At 35.7% G+C, this 20,842-nt stretch overlaps 1 long non-coding RNA gene across 1 annotated transcript; it reads left to right on the top strand.

The window, feature by feature from the left end:
- Window positions 1–3,553: 3,553 nt before the first annotated feature.
- On the top strand, window positions 3,554–20,048 carry LOC145792811 (uncharacterized). Its single transcript, XR_014332743.1, has 2 exons — window positions 3,554–3,788; window positions 18,919–20,048. It is a non-coding gene; the product is annotated as an uncharacterized LOC145792811 (long non-coding RNA).
- Window positions 20,049–20,842: the final 794 nt, after the last annotated feature.

Genomic DNA, 20,842 nt, shown 5'->3' on the forward strand with positions numbered 1-20,842 from the left:
ATGCATGATTTCTAATGAAGTTTCTTGTTTTGGCTTGGAGTACCCGGTGAGCTTTATGCTTTAGCATCCTTGCATGCGTGTGAGTGGCTGCCATAAATAGCATGCTTACCATGAGGCTAAATGCTTATGTGATATAACTGCCTGAGTGCCTGTGGGTGAAGGTTGGGTTATTTGAATTGGAATAATTCATCAAATGTGTGTTTTAAGCCCACTAGATAGTGGCAAACCCATCTTTTCTAAGCCCACCCGAGGGTGGCAAAATCTGCATTTTAAGCCTACTTGCGAGTAGCAAACCATCTTTCAAATAAACAAACATGAAATGTTTTGTTCCAATTCAGGCAACTCAGTCTATACTTATATGCTGTGCGCATCACATAGTAACCTAGGCTAATAACCGGAATAAGAACACACAATATTTTCAAAAAAAAGATATCATGGTTAGTAGAGGCCGATCTTTGATCGGGCGAGCGGGGGTGCTCACGAAGTGACCTTCCCCAATCGTACCCAAGTTCCCGAGCCGAGGCAACTTTGGTGATGACGGACACGTGGCCTTTGGCACCGAGTCAGGGTTTCCTAAATTTCCCATAAAAAACATTTAGGTGGCGACTCTGTATCTGGCAAAGCAGTCCATGTTTGGCACTTCTTTCAAAAAAATCTGTTTTTCTCAAAACGATTTGCCGGATTTGGACTCTTTGGTTCAGACTTAGAACCGTGACTACAATTTAGATGACACATATTCTCTTACTATATAGTGTAAGCCCAACTTGGCCTGGTGTCACGGGTTGCCTTGCAAGGCTAACTCCGTGACGTTTCGCTCGCGGTGGTGTAGCCATTTGAGTGCTCAAGAGTGGCCGTTGGAAGTGCCCCAACGTGGCCTAACATTGGCCCCAAGTAGCCCAAGGCAGGTATGCCACCAATAGCCAACGAAAGACAAAGCCACAGCCCATATAAGTCATTATGACTCCTCAGACATGTATGATGTTTCCTCCTGCCAGATGAAGAAGGGCTTAACAAGCTACTATAAGGGGGTATGGTGTGCTGCCTACCAACCTCCCCGTCCAAACTGGACTTGAAGTGAGCAACCTTGGGGCAACTCAAGGGCGGGCTGTAGGCATCCAGAGGGGTGTCTAGAGTCTCCATGTGGGTTTGGGAGCCCCGTGGACGGTGCGAAGATGTAGGCACTGCGCGTGTCCTCCCTAGGAGAGGTTCACTACGTTGTTTCCATTATGCCACGCAATATGGTATCTTAGGGACTCGTCTTGGACCGAATGGGCTATCGAGGCACCACTAGAGGCCTCGTGTGCCAACTCTAGTGCTTGGTTTGGGTTCGACCTTGCACGAGGGGATCCCGTGGCTTAAGCTAAGCGGTTGGAAGGCGACACCGCATATGTGGGCTATCGAATGAAGGCATCAAGCTATGCAACGACTACGTCCATTGAGGGACTACATTATGCTACGAGCAAGCTACGGATTGAGACGTCGCCTTACTCATGCTACATGTTGGTGCAACGCTAAGGTGCGCAATGGCCTTAGGCGGAATCTAGCACGCGTGTTGGCACGAGGACTACGCCGTGGGCACGAGATTGGCCCTCGGTGGCTTGTGGGCTTCGCATGACCAAGCGGCCATCCATTATGCATCTATTGAGGCATGCTAGACCCTGCGACACTTCGAGATGCTGTTAAAGACCCAACCGGCAATGTTGGCTTGTCGGCTAAGTTGAGGACCTTCGCTAGCACATTGTTGTGTGGCTAGGCGCCTTGATGACATGAACCTAAGTTGGGCGAGCACCTCGCTTGAAGTAAGCTTGGCGCTATGAAGCGACTTATGCCGTGCTTGGTGCACTTGAGGCGTCAGGCCTACTTGTGGCATCCGGGTGAAGACGGAGCTTCCTTGTGAAGTTGTTTTGCTTGACAAAGCATTGGGACCTAATGTTCAAACGGGTGAGATCATCAACACTCGATTTGTCAACGAGCAATGGCGGGCTTAAACTTGGTGGAGTTTGAGCGCCACACAGGCAAAAATTGATCCGCTGCGCCTCTAAAGGAGTCGGCCTGTGACACCTGGCCTGGCCTGGCCCAAGGTTTGTCCACTCCCTACTTTAAGGTATCCAACCCAGGTGTACCTAGAGCAATCATCAACCACCACTAAGATATACTTCTTTCCATTGAGACTCTATCGTAGAAGGTTCCACGAAATCAATGTGTAACAATTTAGAGGTTTAGTAGTAGTGTGATTTCATGAGTCTTTCTGAGTTTGAACTTGATTTGCTTCCTAATTTGACAAGGTTCAAAGGCTTGACCTTTACCATTCCCCATTCCAGCTATAGTGCCTGTTTGGTGCAGCTTAAAAGCTGCTTATTTTAGCTTTCAGCTTAATTTAAGCTATTTTGATGTGTTTGGTTTAGTTTAACAATGCAGCTTATAGCTTTTTGTAAGTCAGAAATCAGCTTATTTTTTGAGTGGGGCAGGAGATGCTTAATTTATAAGTCAGAAATCAGCTTATGTTCATAGTTATAAGTTATAAGCTGTTAAGGCATAAGCTATAAACACTTTTCCACAGCTCTACCAAACAGGACCATGCTCTTCACAAACTCATTGCAATTTTCAACGAATCACCAAAATTAATTTGCCCCAACCTCTGGTGCCACAACTCTACTGCGTCTAACTTTACCCTCTTACAAGTAAGAGATTTATCAGAAATAATGCAAATTAACGGTTGTTAGAAGTCCTAGCATTTTTCATTATGCATGCACTAAAATCATCAAGAATAGAGCAATCATTATTATTAAATTCCCCATGGTGATCGTTGTCACAAATTTGATTAATACTCAGGAGATTAGTGTTCAAACCCTCAACATAGAGGACATTCTTCCATTTCGGTAGACCAAGAACGTTAACGATTCCCTTTCTTAGGATTTGAGCACGATTGCCATCTCCAAAGGACATAATTCCTTGACGACTTTTCTTGAAAAGCCAAGCAATGACTTATCTCCAGTCAGGTGTCTCAAACAACCACTATCAAAGTACCACGTAGAATAATGGTGTACTTCAAGTGCATTGTGTACCATATAACAATGTAACTCACGTTTCTAACCTAAACATTTTTTACTTTTAGTTTATTAGCTATGAAGCACAGGTACGGGTACGAGTGCGGGTACGTCGATACGTCAAAATTCAAAAAAGTATGATACGGGTACGGCTGCGGTACGCCAATAAATATATATATATTTATTATATATGATAAAAATTATAATTTATAAAATTTATTATATATATTATATATGATCAATTATATTATATATTATACATGATCAATTACATTATATATAAAAATTTATTATATTATTATATATTGTATGTATCACCAATTATATTATATATATTATATTATATATCTTATATTATTTATATATTATATGTATAACCAATTATATTATAATATATCTTATATTATATATATTATATTATATATCTGAGGGGTCAAAGACAATTATATTATAATATATCTTATATTATATATATTATATTATATATCTGAGGGGTCAAAGACGAAGAGGAGCAGACGCAGAGGCCAGAGAGCAAAGGCGATCGAGAGACGAAGAGAGAGAACAAGAGAACAGAGGCGATCGAGAGACGGAGAGAGAGAGAAAGGAGAGAGACGAAGACGATCGATCAACAGTGAGCAGAAGATCGGTCAAAGAGAGACGATTGATCGATCGATCGAAGAGAAAACCCTAGAATCCTTCATTGCCCTAGCACACAAAGGCGACGCCTCTCTACACTATCAGGTTCGATCTCTTCCATCTCCTCTGTCTCTCTCTCGATTCCCTCTATAGATGTGTTTATGGTATATTTAAAGCACGAGGTTATCTCTCTCTCTCTCTGTATGTATGTATACATGTAGTTTTTGAGTATTTTTTGCCCCGGAACGTACCCATGCCGTACCCCCTCCGCACCCATGCCGTACCCAAATGTACCAGACGTACCAGACCCCTTTTGGCCATACCCGGTACGTGTGCAGCCGTACCGGTACGCGTACCAGTACCAGGTACGTACCCGGTACGTGTACGACAACATTTTAGGAGTACCGGTGCTTCATAGTTTATTAGGTTTAGATGATTTATTTTGTCAATTGTTGTTCTTTCCAGTTTTCTTTCCTTTTTTGCTATTCGTAGGTTTCCTATTGACGAACTAATACTTATTATATGATCTATCCTGACAATTCTAGCAACATAATAAGGCAACTTATTTACCTCATGACTAAGGTTCTTAGATTGATTTGTTACAAACTCTAAATGGTGAAAAAAACTAGACTTACCAGAACTACCTCTATTTAACTGACCTTTAGAAGGAGTCTTAGAGAATCTATCCTTGTTCGACTTGTGACAATTTGGTCGAATCTTAGTTGCACGAAGCGGGAGCAGGAGCAGGAGCAGGAGCGGGAGTAGGGAAGCGTGAGCCGATAGAAGTTTCTTAGGTTGGGAGCGCCTCGAGGAACGATAATATATATATAGATATATTTTAATAGTTATTTTTAAAATATATTTATTATATAAAGGTGAGTTAAATAGTTATTTTTAAATATATTTATTATTTTTATGTTAGGTATTATTTTTATTGATAATATTTTTAATTTATTTATATAATTATTTTTATTTTTAATTGATATATATTATAAATACAAAATATAACAAATAAGGAATAATAAAATATGTTAAAATAAATAAAAGATAAAAATTGGATGATTTGTTTTATAGATTTTATTTGATTTTTTTTATTATATTTGATTTAATTAGATTTATTATTATATAACAAATTATATTATTTATTATATGTTAAAAACGGGAGGGGGGAGACAGAACACAAATCGACGAGAGAGAGAGAGAAGAAGAAGAAGAAGAAGAAGAAGAAGAAGAAGAAGGTGAGCAGATCGCGAGGCGAGAGCAGATTGAAGGCGAAGTTGACGTTGAAGGTCGATGTCGCAGGTCCAGGTGATGTCGAAGGTCGACATCGATGTCGAAGGAGAAGGCGATAGAGAGACCAGGTTTCTCTCTCTCTCTCTCTCTCTCTCTCTCTCCCCTTTACGATCCCATCTTGGACCGAATCGCGTTTCTCTCTCCACAGAAACGCGATTCTTACACGTTTCTTTCTAAGAAACGCAGAATCGCGATTCTTACTTAGAATCGCCACCTAGTTGCACGATTCCTGCAACTAAGGGTCGAATGTGGCCCTTCACTCCACAATGATGACACATGGGGAAGGGTTTGACAAGAAATTGAACTTCCTTCCTAGACTTAGTTTTGTGGGGGTGTTCAAGAGTACGATTGTAAGTGCTACTTGACCCATCGTGATTGTCATCGACAAATTTGGTTTGTTTTGTATCATTACCACTAAACCAGTTTTATCTTTGTCAGATTGTCCACTTAACATCTTTTCTAGTTCCCCATCATGATTGTCTTTGGTTTTCGAAAGTTTTTCCAGTCTCCAACCTTAAACTCAACATTACTCAGTTTCTCTCTCAAGTCACTCCTCTCCTTATCTAATTCAACCAACTTATTAAGACATTCAATAGTTGTTATCTTTTCATTTAGGTTAGCCCAAAGAGTGTCCCTTTCTTTTTTTAATTTCTTGACTGACATTCATAATTATTTTTTCCTTTGTTCAATTCCAGACATTCATCATACAACCCTTTATAGGCATCTTCAGCCTCTCTGTCAGAATCTGCCTTACCAGTCTCACTTCTCACTTTCCTTAACAGTGTCATACTGCCACTTCAACTTCCTCACACACATCAGGCTCTGTGAGTCTTGAAGTTTTCACATTAGCTATAAGAACTGTGTAATTTATACAGCTCTCATCAGACTCAGAATCATCAGACTGATTTTGATAACTATTACTCTCATCATCCAGTTACTTTCAAATCCATACCCTTGGTGTTCCCATTGCCACAATCAGCATGCACGTTGCCAAAACCATGACACTCATGACATTGAATTCCCAGTTTTTAGGTGTAGGTTGAAAGCTCTTTTTTATATGGATAAATTACACCTATAATCCCTAAAGCTTAACACATTTTCGTTTAAGTCCCAAAAGTATTAAATTCGAATCAACTTAGTCTTGAAGACAATATAAAAATAAAACAGAAGTCCAAAGGTTATATAAAATTGTTATAAGGCCCAAATTTTAATTAATTTTAATTTGTTGTTTACTTAATATCCTCCGTGCGTGTGTTTTAGAATTGATACCAGAGTTTGGTATCTTAGTTTTGTCAATAATAATATGTGAGCATTAGATACAATGTGGCAATTTAAATAATAGTAATGTACTACAAATAATTATCGAATGAAATAATACTATAATTAGGTTATTAAAAGAACTTAACGAAAATCTTTTAAAAAATCAATTAGAAATTATACATGAAGTTCGACATCTATTATTAGATAAAGGTAAGCAATCAATTATTGTAAAAAATAATACATATAACTATCCTTATCCTTACAAGGGAACTCTCCAAGTGAATCTTTTTGAATTAATACCACCAAAAAAATGAAAAAAATGGATATAAGGAATTATAGTCTAGAAGAATTATAAATAATGGGGGAACAAGAAAAAGAAAATGAAATGAAATATAAAATAATATTAGAAATAGCAAAAAAAAGTAGATAAAATGAATTATTGTGTATTAGATGAAATAAATAATAGTAAAATAGAAATAAAAAAAGACCTATATGAGCAATTGGAATTAATTATTCTGGGAGAAATATACCAATTATAAAAACACACATGTAGAAGATTATTAAGTTAACAATAAATTAAAATATGGGCATGATCACAATTTTATATAACCTTTAGACTTATGTTCTATTTTTATATTGTCTTCAAGACTAAATTAATTCGAATTTCATATTTTAGGGACTTAAAAAAAAAAGATGTTAAACTTTAGGGACTATAATTGTAATTTATCCTTTTTATATTTTCTTACCCCACCAGATTTTTGATAGCTTTATGATTTTTTAGATTGATTTTGATTGTTACCTTTTCTAAATCTCATGTATCCTTCAAATTTCTTAGCAAAGAACTCTAGATCTTCCTCATGTTCTTCATCTCACTTCATTAGCCTCAATTTTATTTTCTTTCATGGATTTTAAAGCTATACCCTTGTTAGAATTACCTGAGGGTTTTTCGAAGGACACATGCTCAGCTCATAAGTCTGTAGGGACCATATCAATTCATCTATTTGCATGTCACTACGTTTCTTACTTTTCTCTATGGCCGTAACTTTGGCTGTAAAATGCTCTAGAAGAGGTCGAAGAATTTATCAGACAATTCGACCCTTTGGTATAGTCTCACCTAGGCCAAAAAGTTGAATTGACAATATGATTGAGCATAAAATAAAATTGGTCAAAGGTCCCAGATTTCATCGTTTTACATCCTTCAAATTTAGTGGTCAAATCTGCAGTTTTGAGCCTTTCAGTCTCAGTGCCCTTGTGTGTGATTTTAAGAATATCCCAGGCTTCTTTCTCAATCTCACTGCCAGTTACATCACTGAGAATAGCACAGAGTGCTTTGGCATTATATTCAATATTCTTTATATCAATTGTATTCCATTGTGTGAGTGTTTTCAATTTTTTTTCTTAAACCATAGTGTGTAGGTGGTTCGAACCCAAATTCCACATCCAAGTGATATAAAACTATTTCATCTTAGGCTTTCAGTAGGGATAAGTACTTACAGTAAAAGGTGGTCTACTATAGGAAGCTGCTCTTCTATTCACTTCAGTCTCCATTGCAGTGGAACCTGAGATCAACTCCAGTAGCTAAGCTAAGTCAATGAGCAACAAAGCTTTGATACCAACCAATTGAATAATTGGAGTTCGAATATATTGTGCCTAGAGGGTGGTGAATAGGCCAATGTCACAAAATTATGATTACTTAAACTGGTTCCCAATTTTAAATTGCTGTGAACTAAATTAATCAAAATAGTATTCAATGCAACAATGCAACAGCACAATAAGTAACGTGGGAAGCCCAATTGGAAAAATCTCCTAGAGAGAAAAAACCCATGGCCCCAACACCAAACAAAATTCTTTAAATGAATCTAGAGTACAAGGCATGGACAAAGGACTTATAGAGTACAAGGCATGGACAAAGGACTTACAACCAATCACCTAGGTTCAGCCTCCTTTGACGTCTTGAAGAAGTTCCATGAGCACAGCTTGACCTAGTCAACCTTCTTGATCCACTAGATACCACGAAAATCCATGCCTTAGAGCTCGTTTGGGAAGTTGGCTATTTTAGTTGGCTTTTCGGCTATTTTAGCCTAGCTCAAAAAGTTGTATTTGGGAAGTTGGCTAGTTTTTTTGTAATTGATTTGATAGTTGTAAGAGACAAAGTGAAATGATTATAATTTGGATGTGGCATTTTGTCTTTATTGGCTATTTTAGCCCAAAACTATCTTCCAAAAAAGGGCTTTAATCTCTGTTCTCAAACGCCTTAAATTACCAATCGATTCCTAGGTGATAGAACAATGCAATGATGTGTAATGAAGACTTTTGGAAGAAACTCAAAAAAATCTCACATAAAGTTGAAACAAGATCATAAACTTTTTGTAGAGTTTTGGAAAGGAGGGTTGTTTAACACACTGGTTGGGATACCTTGCCAGCAATTGATCCCCACCACCATGGAGCTACTAATCGCTCCAGCAAAATGAGACTAATGCCCTTCTCAAGGATGAAATAATAATTAGTTTTTATGTGAAAGAAAGGATGTATGTGAGGCACACATCTTTTTCTATTTTGCACACATCTTTTTCTATTTTGCCTAATTTTTTAATAGCAATACTACAAATCCAGACTTAAGTACCCTGAAAGTATCCATAATTATTATCTTATGGTTTAAATTTATTCTACATATGGATCTCACACTACGCAAATTTAATCTTCACCGCACAATCTCCCAAACCAAACCAAACCAAACCAAGCTTTAAGTCCCATCAAATGGGTTCGGTTACATGAATCTTTTTTCTCCACTTGACTCTATCAACGACCATTTGGTTAGTCAAATTAAGGAGATTCTCTCTATTTATTATACTAGCTCTCCTCAATCTAGGTTTGCCTCGTCTCCTAACACTTCTGTCTACCGTCACTATATCGCATCTCTTCACTACTGCTTTTTTTGGTCTCCATTGTCTATGACCAAATCATCTCAATATATTCTCTCTCAACTTATCTTTTATCGGTACTACTCCTACCTATTCACAAATATTCTCATTTCTGTCTTTTCTAGTCTTGCCACACATCCACCTTAGCATCCTCATCTCAGCAAGATTCATTTTATCTACATGTTAATTCTTAGTTGCTCAACATTTCGTCCCATACAAGATCACTGGTCTAATAGCCGTTTTATAGAACTTTTCTTTTAGTCTAGTAGGTACTCGTTTATCGCACAGTACTCTACACGTACTCCTCCATTTAAACCACCCCGCCTTTAATTCTATGGACCACATCAATTTCCCCAGCAGTTGTGATAATCGATCTTAAATAACAAAAATATTCACTCTTAGGTAGCTCTTGGTTCTGAATCCTCACTTTTCCTCTGTTCCATTGTTACTGTTACTAAAATTAAACTCCATGTACTTTGTCTTAGTTTTGTTTATCTTAAATCTTTTAGATTCAAGTACTTCTCTCCAAGTCTCTAACTTGGTGTTAACTGCTTCTCTAGTCTCATCTAGTAACACAATATCATCTGCAAAAAGCATACACCATGTCATATCATCTTGAATATTTCTCGCCAACTCATCCATAACTAAAGCAAAAAGATAAGGATTTAAGGTTGATCCTCAGTGTAACCTCACAGTAATTGGAAATTCACTTGTCTCCAGCCGGCGATCTAATACTGGTCACCACACATTCATACATGTCTCTAATCACATTAATATAGCCTTTTGTTACTCCTCTAACACTCACCATATTATATCCCGAGGCACTATATCATATGCTTTCTCAAGATCGATAAAAATCATATGAATGTCTCTTTTCTTCTCTCTATACTTTTCTATTACTCTTTTCAAAAGATAGATCGCTTCTATTGTTGACCTACTGGGCATAAATCCAAATTGATTCTTTAATACCTCTGTTAAATCTCATAATCGGCATTCCATCGCTCTCTCCCACGCATTCATTACATGACACATCAGCTTGATTCCTCTATAGTTGATGCAATTCTGGACGTCTCCTTTATTCTTATAAATTGGCACTAAAATACTCTTCATCTATTTCTCTGGCTTTTTTCGAGTCAATAAAATCTTGTTAAATAGTCAACCAAGCAATCCCCTTCTTTCCCAAACATTGCCAAGCTTCAATAGGGATATCATCGGGTTCTAAAGCCTTATTCAATTTCATCTTCTTAAGTGCTCTCTCCACTTCAAAGTTTCTAATCTTGCGAGAGAACCTGTAGTCTTGGTTTTCTTTATTACTGGCTAATTCCTCCCCTTTTGACCTTCCTCGATGTTCCTCAATTAACTTCTCAAAATAGTTCTACTTAACCTGATTAAAATTTCTTGTTTTTCTCTCTATCTTAGCAAGGTTGTATGTTATCTTCTCTCCCTTCTTATTATCTAGTCTAGTGTATCGGCCATCATAAGCTTTCAACTTAGTCTCTTTCTTTACTTTTTTAACCTCCTTATTAGCCAATTTGTAGCTCTTAATGTTTTCCTCAGTTCTATCATTCTGCTACTTTTTAAAGCACTATTTTTTCGTCTTTACTACTACTTGAAACTCATCCCTCCACCATCACGTTTCCTTAGAGTTGGGACCCTTTTCTTTCGACTCTTCAAGGACTTCTCTTGAAATTCTTCACCACACAATAATCCATCCAGAAAATTTGGGTGGTTATCTTGGGCTCTTACCCACCCAAAAATAAAGAAGTCTGGAACTCTAGACTTTTTCATTTTTTAAAGATGTGATGTCAACCCTTTGATCTAATGAAGTTCATTATAAATATAGAAGCGTAGCAGTTGTAACAGCCGTTACGACGTTCACGTAATAGTTGTGGTCGCTACGATTGTGAATTTCTATCCCACCGCTATAACGGTTATAACAAGTGGTGGGTTACCACCACAACCGTTATGTAATGACATTACATAACGGTTCTGACTGCATTTTAAAACCTTGGGTGCGAGCAAGTTGGTCCAGGATATCCTACATATAAAAGAAAAATTCATTGGTTTTATTTTTTTATTATTTTTTGTGTTGAGTATGATTTTAAAATTGAGTTATGGTTGGTAAGTTATTTAATTTAATATGACCGTATTTAATCTTTGTTTATACCTTTATTTTTCTTACAAACATACCGAACTGTACCCTACCTTGTAACAAAGATTTTACTGATACTTGTAACAAAGATTTTACTGATATATACCTGCCACCACCGACCGGTACCTAAGCTAGCTAATAGTTCACAGAGTAACAAAAGAAGAAAGCAACATAAACACATACAACAAAACCAAGGTACACAAATGCAAACATATATATTGAAAATCAAGCATTTCCAACAATCCACTTCAATTAGCATTAATCAACCGAACAACCCACCATTGATAAGTATTACAAGAGTAGGAAAAGTGAAAAAGAGACTAAATCTATTATGATTTTTTTTAAAATCAAAAATCAAAAATTTATTATTATGCCTACTTAAGCTATGGATGACTTAACTTTAAAGATGAAAAACTATAGGGTAGTCTTGACAAATTATCTCCATCAAATTCTTCAAAGTACTAGTCATGCTGAGAGAGAGATAGTACCTTCACGATTACAATATCTCCGAAAGTAAATAAACTAGCTGTAAAATAAGAGATAAGAAAAAATAATGACTCACTGAAATTCCTCAGTATAATTGTGGAAATAGTACACCACCTAAAGAAAGATAATAGGCACTGCTTCAATAAGTGTTCTTTGAAAGGCGTCCTCGATGTCAATGAACCTAGCATCGGGATACTGCAACAAAAAATAATAACACAAATAACATAACATATTTATAAGAAATAACTATTTATAAATAACTGCATAAAGAAAGTTTAATGTTGGTTAACATACATTTTTTACGCAATCAGGATACATGCTCCTCATAAAGGAAACAACACCTTCATGTAAGTCACAGATAGCTGTAGATTGATAGAAAGTTCTTCACCACTTCACGAAATGGAGCATTCCCAATTTCGGCTTGTTTTGTGTTCCAATCAAAGTAAGGGCACCCCATGTCAAATACAACTGACTCAAATTTCGATTAATTCTTTCACCGCATCGTGTCAACTTTAATGCAAAACGTGTATCACATGTTTCCGTCCCAAAATATGGGATCGCAACACATGTAATACGCAAAATGCTTGCAATTTGCATCACATAAAAACAATAATATGTGTATGTAAATGCTTTTTTTAGGGGGATTACAGACAACATTTGCATACCTTAGAGACTCCAAATTATCTGCAGGCAAATATCTTGATTCAACCTCTAGTGGCATTAGATTGCTCGATTGAAGAAATAAGTTAATGGCAATTGAGTGTCTAGCTTTAGGACAGGTCTTTGCAGCTAATTTTACAAGATCCATGAGTGCAAGAATATCTTTTTCAATCGCTATCGTCACATCAGCATGTTCTTGGAAATTGAATAAAGTAACATGATTTTCATTATCAATTGAAACTCCATGGAGTAAATTTCCATGGTACTTCTCATCTTTATGCAACATGCATAAAGTTCCAATAATATCACTACATTAAACAAAATTTAAAACAACAATTAGAATATGAACACTAAAAGCAATTTATAGAACATGCGAAATAAAAATGTCTTATATCGCAGTCACACAAGCAACAATAAATCAAACGGTAGGCTCCAAAAGACCGTGGCTCCTCTTTCCCTAAATAACACTGACTTGGGCAATAAGCGCCATGTTGGCACCCTCTCTTTGCCATGTTCCCAACCGGTTGATTTATTGTTGCTTGTGTGACTGCGATATAAGATATTTTTATTTTACCTATTCTATAAATTGCTTTTAGTGTTCATATTCCAATTGTTGTTTTGAATTTTGTTTTAGGTAGTGATATTATTGGAACTTTATGCATGTTGCATAAAGATGAGAAGTACCAATGAAATTTACTCCATGAAGTTTCAATTGATAATGAAAATCATGTTACTTTATTCAATTTCCAAGAACATGCTGATGTGACGGTAGGGATTGAAAAATATATTCTTGCATTCGTGGATCTTGTAAAATCAGCTGCGAAGAGGTGTCCTAAAGCTAGACGCTCAGTTGCCACGAACTTATTTCTTCAATTAAGGGATCTGATGCCACTAGAGGTTTAATCAAGATATTTTCCTGCAGATAATTTGGAGTCTCTAAGGTATGCAAATGTTGTCTATAATCCCCAAAAATAAAGTATTTATATACACGTATTATTGTTTTTATGTGATGCAAATTGCAAGCATTTTGCGTATTACATGTATTGCAATCCCATATTTTGGGACGGAAACATGCGATACATGTTTTGCATTAAAGTTGACACGATACGGAGAAAGAATCAATCAGAATGTGAGTCAGTCGTATTTGATGTGGGGTGCCCTTACTTTGATTGGAACACAAAATTGGGAATGCGTCATTTCTCGAGGTTGTGAAAACTTTCTATCGATCTGCAAGTATCTATGAGTCACGTAAAGGTGTCGTTTCCTATATGAGGAACATGTATTCTGATTGTGTAAAAAATGTATGTTAACCAATATTAGACTTTCTTTATGCAGTTATTTATAAGTAGTTGTTTCTTTTAAATATGTTATGTTATTTGTGTTATTATTTTCTGTTGCAGTATCCCGATGCTAGGTTCATTGACATCGAGGACGCCTTTCAAAGAATACTTCCTGAAGCAGTGCCTATAATCTTTTTTGGGGTGGTGTACTATTTCTGTGATTGTACAGAGGGATTTCAGTGAGTATTATTTTTTCTTTGCTTTTATTTTACAGCTAGTTTATTTACTTTTGGAGATATTGTAATTGTGAATGTACTATCTCTCAGCATGACTAGTACTGTGAAGAATTTGATGGAGATAATTTGTAGAGACTAACCTATAGCTTTTCACCTGTAAAGGCAAGCCATCCATAACTTAAGTAGGCGTAATAATAAATCTTTGATTTTTCAAAAATCATAGTGGATTTAGTCAATTATTAATTTTTCCTACTCTTGTAATACTTATCAATGGTGGGTTGTTTGGTTGAGTAATGCTAATTGAAGTGGATTGTTGGGAATGATTGATTTTCAATATATATGTTTGCATTTGTGTATTAAATCTTGTGTGCCTTGTTTTGTTGTATGTGTTTTTGTTGCTTTCTTGTTTTGTTACACTAAACTATTAGTTAGCTTGGGTAGTGGCCGGAGGTGGTGGGAGGTACGTTGATATGGTAAAAAATCTTTTTTAAAAAAAAGTAGGTGCTAGAAAAATAAATAAAAAAAAGTAGGTGTTAGAAAAATAAATAAATAAAGGTATAAACAAAGATTAAATACCATTACATTAAATTAAATAACTTACAATCATAGCTTAATTTTGAAATCAAAAAAATAATAAAAACCAATATTTTTTTAAAATTTTTATTTATACGTACGATATCCTGGGCTAACTTGAGTGCATCCAAAGTTTTAAAAAGCAATTGGAACCGTTATGTAATGCTGTTACGTAACGGTTGTGGTAGTGGCTGTCACTTGTTACAACCACTATAGCGGTGGGATAGAAATTTACAACCATAACGGCTGCAACCGTTACATAAAGGCACTGCGCTTCTATATTTTAATTTTTGTTTTAATAAATTTTGCATAATAATACAATTTTCTCTTTTTATCTTCTAGTTGCATAGAACTTAAGTAAAAATCTTATCTATATATGTTTTGAATGTCCAATCTTCTAGTTCTATAAGATTTCATTACTTTTTCTCTTAATTATATTTGAATATTAACTTATATCTATTTCTCTTATGTTAAATTTATTGAACAAAATTTAGATTTTATGTTATGTATTTTTATATTATTATTTGTATTTTGAACTTATGTTTATGAGATTATTATTTTTAATATTACACATACTAAATGCTTTTTCTTAACAAATTGGAAGTTATCCGTAAGTATAATTAGTGAAGCAAAGAAAATTAAATAAATCCAACAATAGGAAAATTCTCCATAGCAAATTATAACAAATATAAAATGTGGTATATGTATATATTGAATCATGTTTTGAAACTAAACGAAAATACTAAAAAGCATTTTGAACCTCACTGAATGTGATTTTGAAATAAAAACACGTGTATCAGTATGTTTTCCTAAAGTTGTGCGAAGAATTAAAAAATTCACAGTTCAAAGTACCCATGCTTCATAAGCTATAAAGTACATGTACGAGACTACGCCAACGCGGTAAAATCTAACAAAAAAGTTCCTTATATTGGGTATGTTTGTGAGAAAGATATTTATTTTTTATTTGGAGTAATCCCAAATTTAGTTTAATGGTTTACTTTCTTAAGATCAAACCTATAATTCACATTTAATACCAAAAGGAAAGGTATAAACCAAAATCAAATGTCATCATATTAAAATATTGGGTATGTTTGTGAGAAAGATATTTATTTTTTATTTGGAGTAATCCCAAATTTAGTTTAATGGTTTACTTTCTTAAGATCAAACCTATAATTCACATTTAATACCAAAAGGAAAGGTATAAACCAAAATCAAATGTCATCATATTAAAATAACTTATAACACATAGCTTACTTTTAAAATTATGCAAAGCATAAAAATAAAAAATAAGTCCACCAAAATTAATTAACCTCTACATTAGAAGAAAATAATGCTTCGATTGACCTAGGGTACAACTTGAGTAGATCTAGGTACGTATGTCTAGGTATGTCAAAAATTAATAAGAAAAAATTTAGATACGTATTTCGTGTACTCGGTATATATATAGAACCACCGCACAAAGTACTAGTACCCAATAAGTACCCAGTACGGATACAACCTGTTTGTCAAAGTACCCATGCTTCATACGAGGTTGGCGTTCAGAAGATCCCTCCAAGATGGGGAAGTCAAATCGGTTGAGCCATTCTTTGGATTGCTCTCGAGCCACCCCATTCAAAACTAAGATGGCGGATTCCTTGGTCTGGAATGGCTCTTCGAATGGGGTCTTCTCATTGACATCGTTTTATCAAGGTATGAATGGGAAAAGGGAAGGTGTCTTTCCTTGGAAAGCTTTGTGGTGCACCAAGGCTCCTTCCAAGGTAGCTTTGTGGATCAGACAAAACAAGCCACCTTCTTAAAAGCGTCTATGCTTCTTAGGTGAATGTTTAATAGGTAGATGTAGAAACTTAACATTAGGGTTTTTTTTTTTTTTTTTTTTTTTTTTGTTCTAAAACAAAATGGTATTAGAAGCTAGACCAATAAGAAAGAAAGGATCTAATTAGTTGCGAAAACATAGACAAGAAAAACAAGGTATATCTTCCTTATGAAATGTTTCTATTGATGTTTGGGGAAAAACTTTACACAATTCACTCAAGCCCTAGTCAATATTAACTTATGTGCAAAATGAAGTTGTTGAAGGATCACTACAAAATATTGCACCACATTTGATAGGTGCATATCGCCAGAAAACTCGTACAAAATTTCTGAGTCTCTTAAGTGCAAAATGAATTTGATGAATCGTTGAAGCAATACTTAGCATTATTTATTTTATTTCTTTACTTTTAACCAAGATTGTTAAAATGGGGATCCTAGGTAGGATCGTTGGGAGGGACTTGTGGATTGGATCGTAGAATCGGATCATGGATCATAGAATCGGATCAAGGATCGTAAGAATCTATTTTTAATGTAAAATAAAATGATAAATTATCTATAATGATAATGTATGTTAAATAATTGTAAAATCACTAAAGAAAAATGATTAATTTGATATAATGCATATTTTATGTTATCATAAATTCGAAGAGATGCTTGTAGAAAGAATTTATAGTCAAATTTCTTATATAGATATACATATATACATACATATATAAGAAATAAAAAATAAGATTTTTTTTTGGTAGGATTAGGATCGTAGTTGAATCGGGATTGTAGTGCAATTCTAGATAATTTTATTACTAGGATCGTAATCACTTTAAGATCCTACTAAATTTACGATCCTAGTGCGATCCGGGTTGTTTAGCCCAACTAGAGTCTTGGGATCTTAAGATTCTACGATCGGATCGGGATTCTGATAACCATGCTCAAGCCCCTCCCTTTCTCCCTCGCCCCACTTTCGCGACCCCCATCCCCTTCCCTTAATCCTTTGTCACCCCTTTCCCTTTTCTTACCCCCCTCCTCTCTCTCTGTCTCACACACACACACACACACACACACACACACACACACACATCGATGACCTCTATAGCAACACAATCCTAACCTAAAACAATCGTACAAATCAAAGCAAAGGAAAGTAATTTTTTAAATAAAATGGCCGTGTAACTTACACAAAATCATATGCATATCATACATCTACGTATACATATATACATTTGGGTATCTATGTATTCATTTTCTTGATCAATTTGGGATTTCCACTTTGAATGGGAATCGGTGGGCCTGGGGTGTGGCGGAGGAGGGACGGAGGGGGAAGGACTATGAGTGGCAGGAAAGGGAGAGGTAAGGACTAGAGTTATGGTAGGAGGCAGTGTTGGTGTTGGATGGAGGTGGAGAATTTGGTGGCTGAAGGTGGGTGTAGGGAGACATGAATTTTAGTGTTCTTATGTAATTCCACTCAAGGGTATAATGGTATTAAAAAAATCGAAAAAATATTAGGTGTCCAAAGAACTTTTTGGGATGCATTTAGAGCTGCCTTAACTTAGGGTAACGAATATAAACATGTGTAAAGAGAAGGGCTTGAAGTTTTATTAAAAGCACATGACTAGTTAGTACCAAATGGATTGCGATACGGTAAATACCAGCTGACATTGCCTGGTATGTGCGAAATTTGTTGGAATCCACTGATAATAGCAGTAATGGTGTTGACCTGCCTTTGTACTATTTTGCCAAAGCAGTACATATCGACTGGTATCAGTTGGTATGGTATTGGGACAAAAAAAGCTGCTCATATTTAACAATTATTAAAATTACTAAAATACCCCGAACGGCTAAAACTTAATATACTAAAAAATTGATCGACAACATATCAAGTTAAAATAAACACAAATAAAACTCCAAAAATTATTCAAAAACTTGCTTCATGATCCCTTAAACATGCTTTATGTGAAATTTCATATTTGCCATTTTTACTTCCTTCCATGTTCTTCATTACAATCATGATGACAAAATCTCACTCTGATAGAGGTAAACTTCTGAAAGTCATTTCATACCTTCATAATTCTTATCCACACCCCCATATCTCAAGGACCCTAGATGCCCCAAATTTCTAAACAACCACTTTCTTCTAGATATTATTGACCTCAGAGGAGTATCTCTGCAACCATTTACCATGCAAGGCTTTTTTATTCAACTTCGGGTCTTTAATGGCTAATCCTCATCCTTCATACCACTTAATGAGAGGTCTTTTGTCAACTTTTCTAGTCTTCTTTCTCCCAAGATAAGGAGAATAAAGTTGGACATAAATAAGTGAGGAAGCTAGACAACTTATTTTTTTTATAGGAGCCATATTCCTTCCCTTGGATAAGTACTGTATTTTCCTTGACATCAACTTCTTCCTAAACTCCCCACTATCGGATCCCACAGCACTTTGGTTAGCCTAGGGGAAAGCGTTGGCAAGGTGAGATTTGAGCAAGAAGACAGATTTTTAAACTAATCATCAGATAGTGCTTTTCTGGTGTTATTCATTTAGCTCAGGTTCCTTTACTGATTCTTGCCCAGCTACTAGCAAGAGATAAAGAACAAAGAGCATTGGACCATCCTTTCAAAGAACACTCTGGTATTTCTCAGCTGAAAAAATAGGATGGCAGAAAGGTAATCAATCTATATGATGATAATGAAGAGCTAATAACACAGTTGCTACCTTCCGCATAGGCAATGGAGGGTTTGGGGACAGCCAAGAATGATTACAGAACGCCGTCATCAACAGATCAGGAGTGTTGTGGACTTGCAGTGATTGGTAAAACCAGAGTATAGGATAGAGTCAGTAACTGATACTGAGAAGTTTTTGACTAACTTGGTAACAATCGAATATTGCACACTCGAGAGTTGGAGTCCTTTGGTGAAGTTGGGGTTGAATGAAATCACCAACGATGCACGACTTGGTTATCAATCCATTGCAACCCATCTTAGCGGAACTTCTACACTTCTCCCATGTTCTTGGTGACACAGGTGCTCGTTTGTCTACTCTAGCTGGGGCACAAAAACCAACAAAGAAGCTCACTAAGCTAAAGAAATGTTTGAATAGCCATGGTGTGTTTCTTCAAGAATCATAAAGATTGTTGTAATTCCTAAACCTGAACCAGGGTACTACAAGGCCGAATGTGCAGAAGATTTAAAGCAATTTTTATAGTCTAGGGAGCTGATGAGCTCGTGCATGGAGTGAATATTAGCTATGATGCTGTGCTGAGATGTATTTGGATAAAAACATTGCCTAGTTTTTACATTAGTGTTCTTGGGGAGCTCAGCTTGTTCTTCTTCTATTGGAGGCTATGCAACTCTCAGAAGTCACTCCAAAGCATTCTGAATTCTTTCAAGGCACCATAAGAGACTCGGAATGTTGTGTGCAAAGGAATAGTGACCCAAGTGTATGACTGGCTCTAGGGTTGAGCAATGTTGCTAGTGCAGGTCCTCTATCGAACACTCAGCTGATGATTATAATAATGTCATTCGTGCTTTCACCAGACCGAAGGGATAAGGTGCCTTAGCTCAATATTAAGGGTTGTTATTTTCACTGCAATTTTTCATAATATTTGTGACTGAAATGTATAGTGCCTATTTTAATTGTAACTCAAAACTGCTATTATCCTTCTTCATTGTATGGATGAACTCCACTAGTTTTACCTTGTTTACTCACTTGCTCTACCAAGTAAATTGCGGAGCCAGGAGCCAGGATGATTTGTCTTGTCAGGGAGCAAAACCTCACATTGAGAACCAACCATATGTAAAATTAAACTACAAATAAAATTATGTTTACCAAATATTCACTGGGGCAAATTATATATATAAATATATAGAAATATAAATCAATACGTGTTGCCAATTGAGTGTCAGGTCTAGTAAGAATGTATAGGGACTTTTCTTGAATGCGAATGTATAGGCACTTGACCCAAGCGATAAACCTTTGGTTTCCTGTGAAGAAGGGGGTTGAGCCGGTACTGGAACCATTCTCAAGTTGGGAATACTGGGTTTCATAATACTGATTGTAATGATGAAACACTTATGACTGGAAATCTACTTATATTTATATTTAAGGGTTTAGGTTTTAGGGAAAAATTTAAATGTATTTCTCTTCCTAAACCTTATATATATATATATATATATTATTATTAAAAAAAAAAAACACATTTACTGGTTATTGTGGGAAAAAAGTTCAAAGTCCATAAAACACAGATTTAGTTTGTGCAAAAAACTAAGGTTGTGTTTGAATAATGGTTTTGGATTGGGTAAGAATTTAGACAAAAAGAAAAGGTGAGATAAATATGAATGAAATAGTTTTTATTTTTTATTTCTCTTTCTAACGTCTTATCTAAAATTAATGATCTGAGCAGTTTGGTGTAAAGGTAAAATTTTCTGTATATGAGCGGTTTTGTGTAAATGTAAAATTTTCTGTATATTGGCATCACTGCTTAGTTGGTTTAAAGGT

Source organism: Camellia sinensis, chromosome 6 (assembly GCF_055761805.1).
Source record: "Camellia sinensis isolate YWXY chromosome 6, ASM5576180v1, whole genome shotgun sequence".
NCBI lineage: Eukaryota > Viridiplantae > Streptophyta > Magnoliopsida > Ericales > Theaceae > Camellia > Camellia sinensis.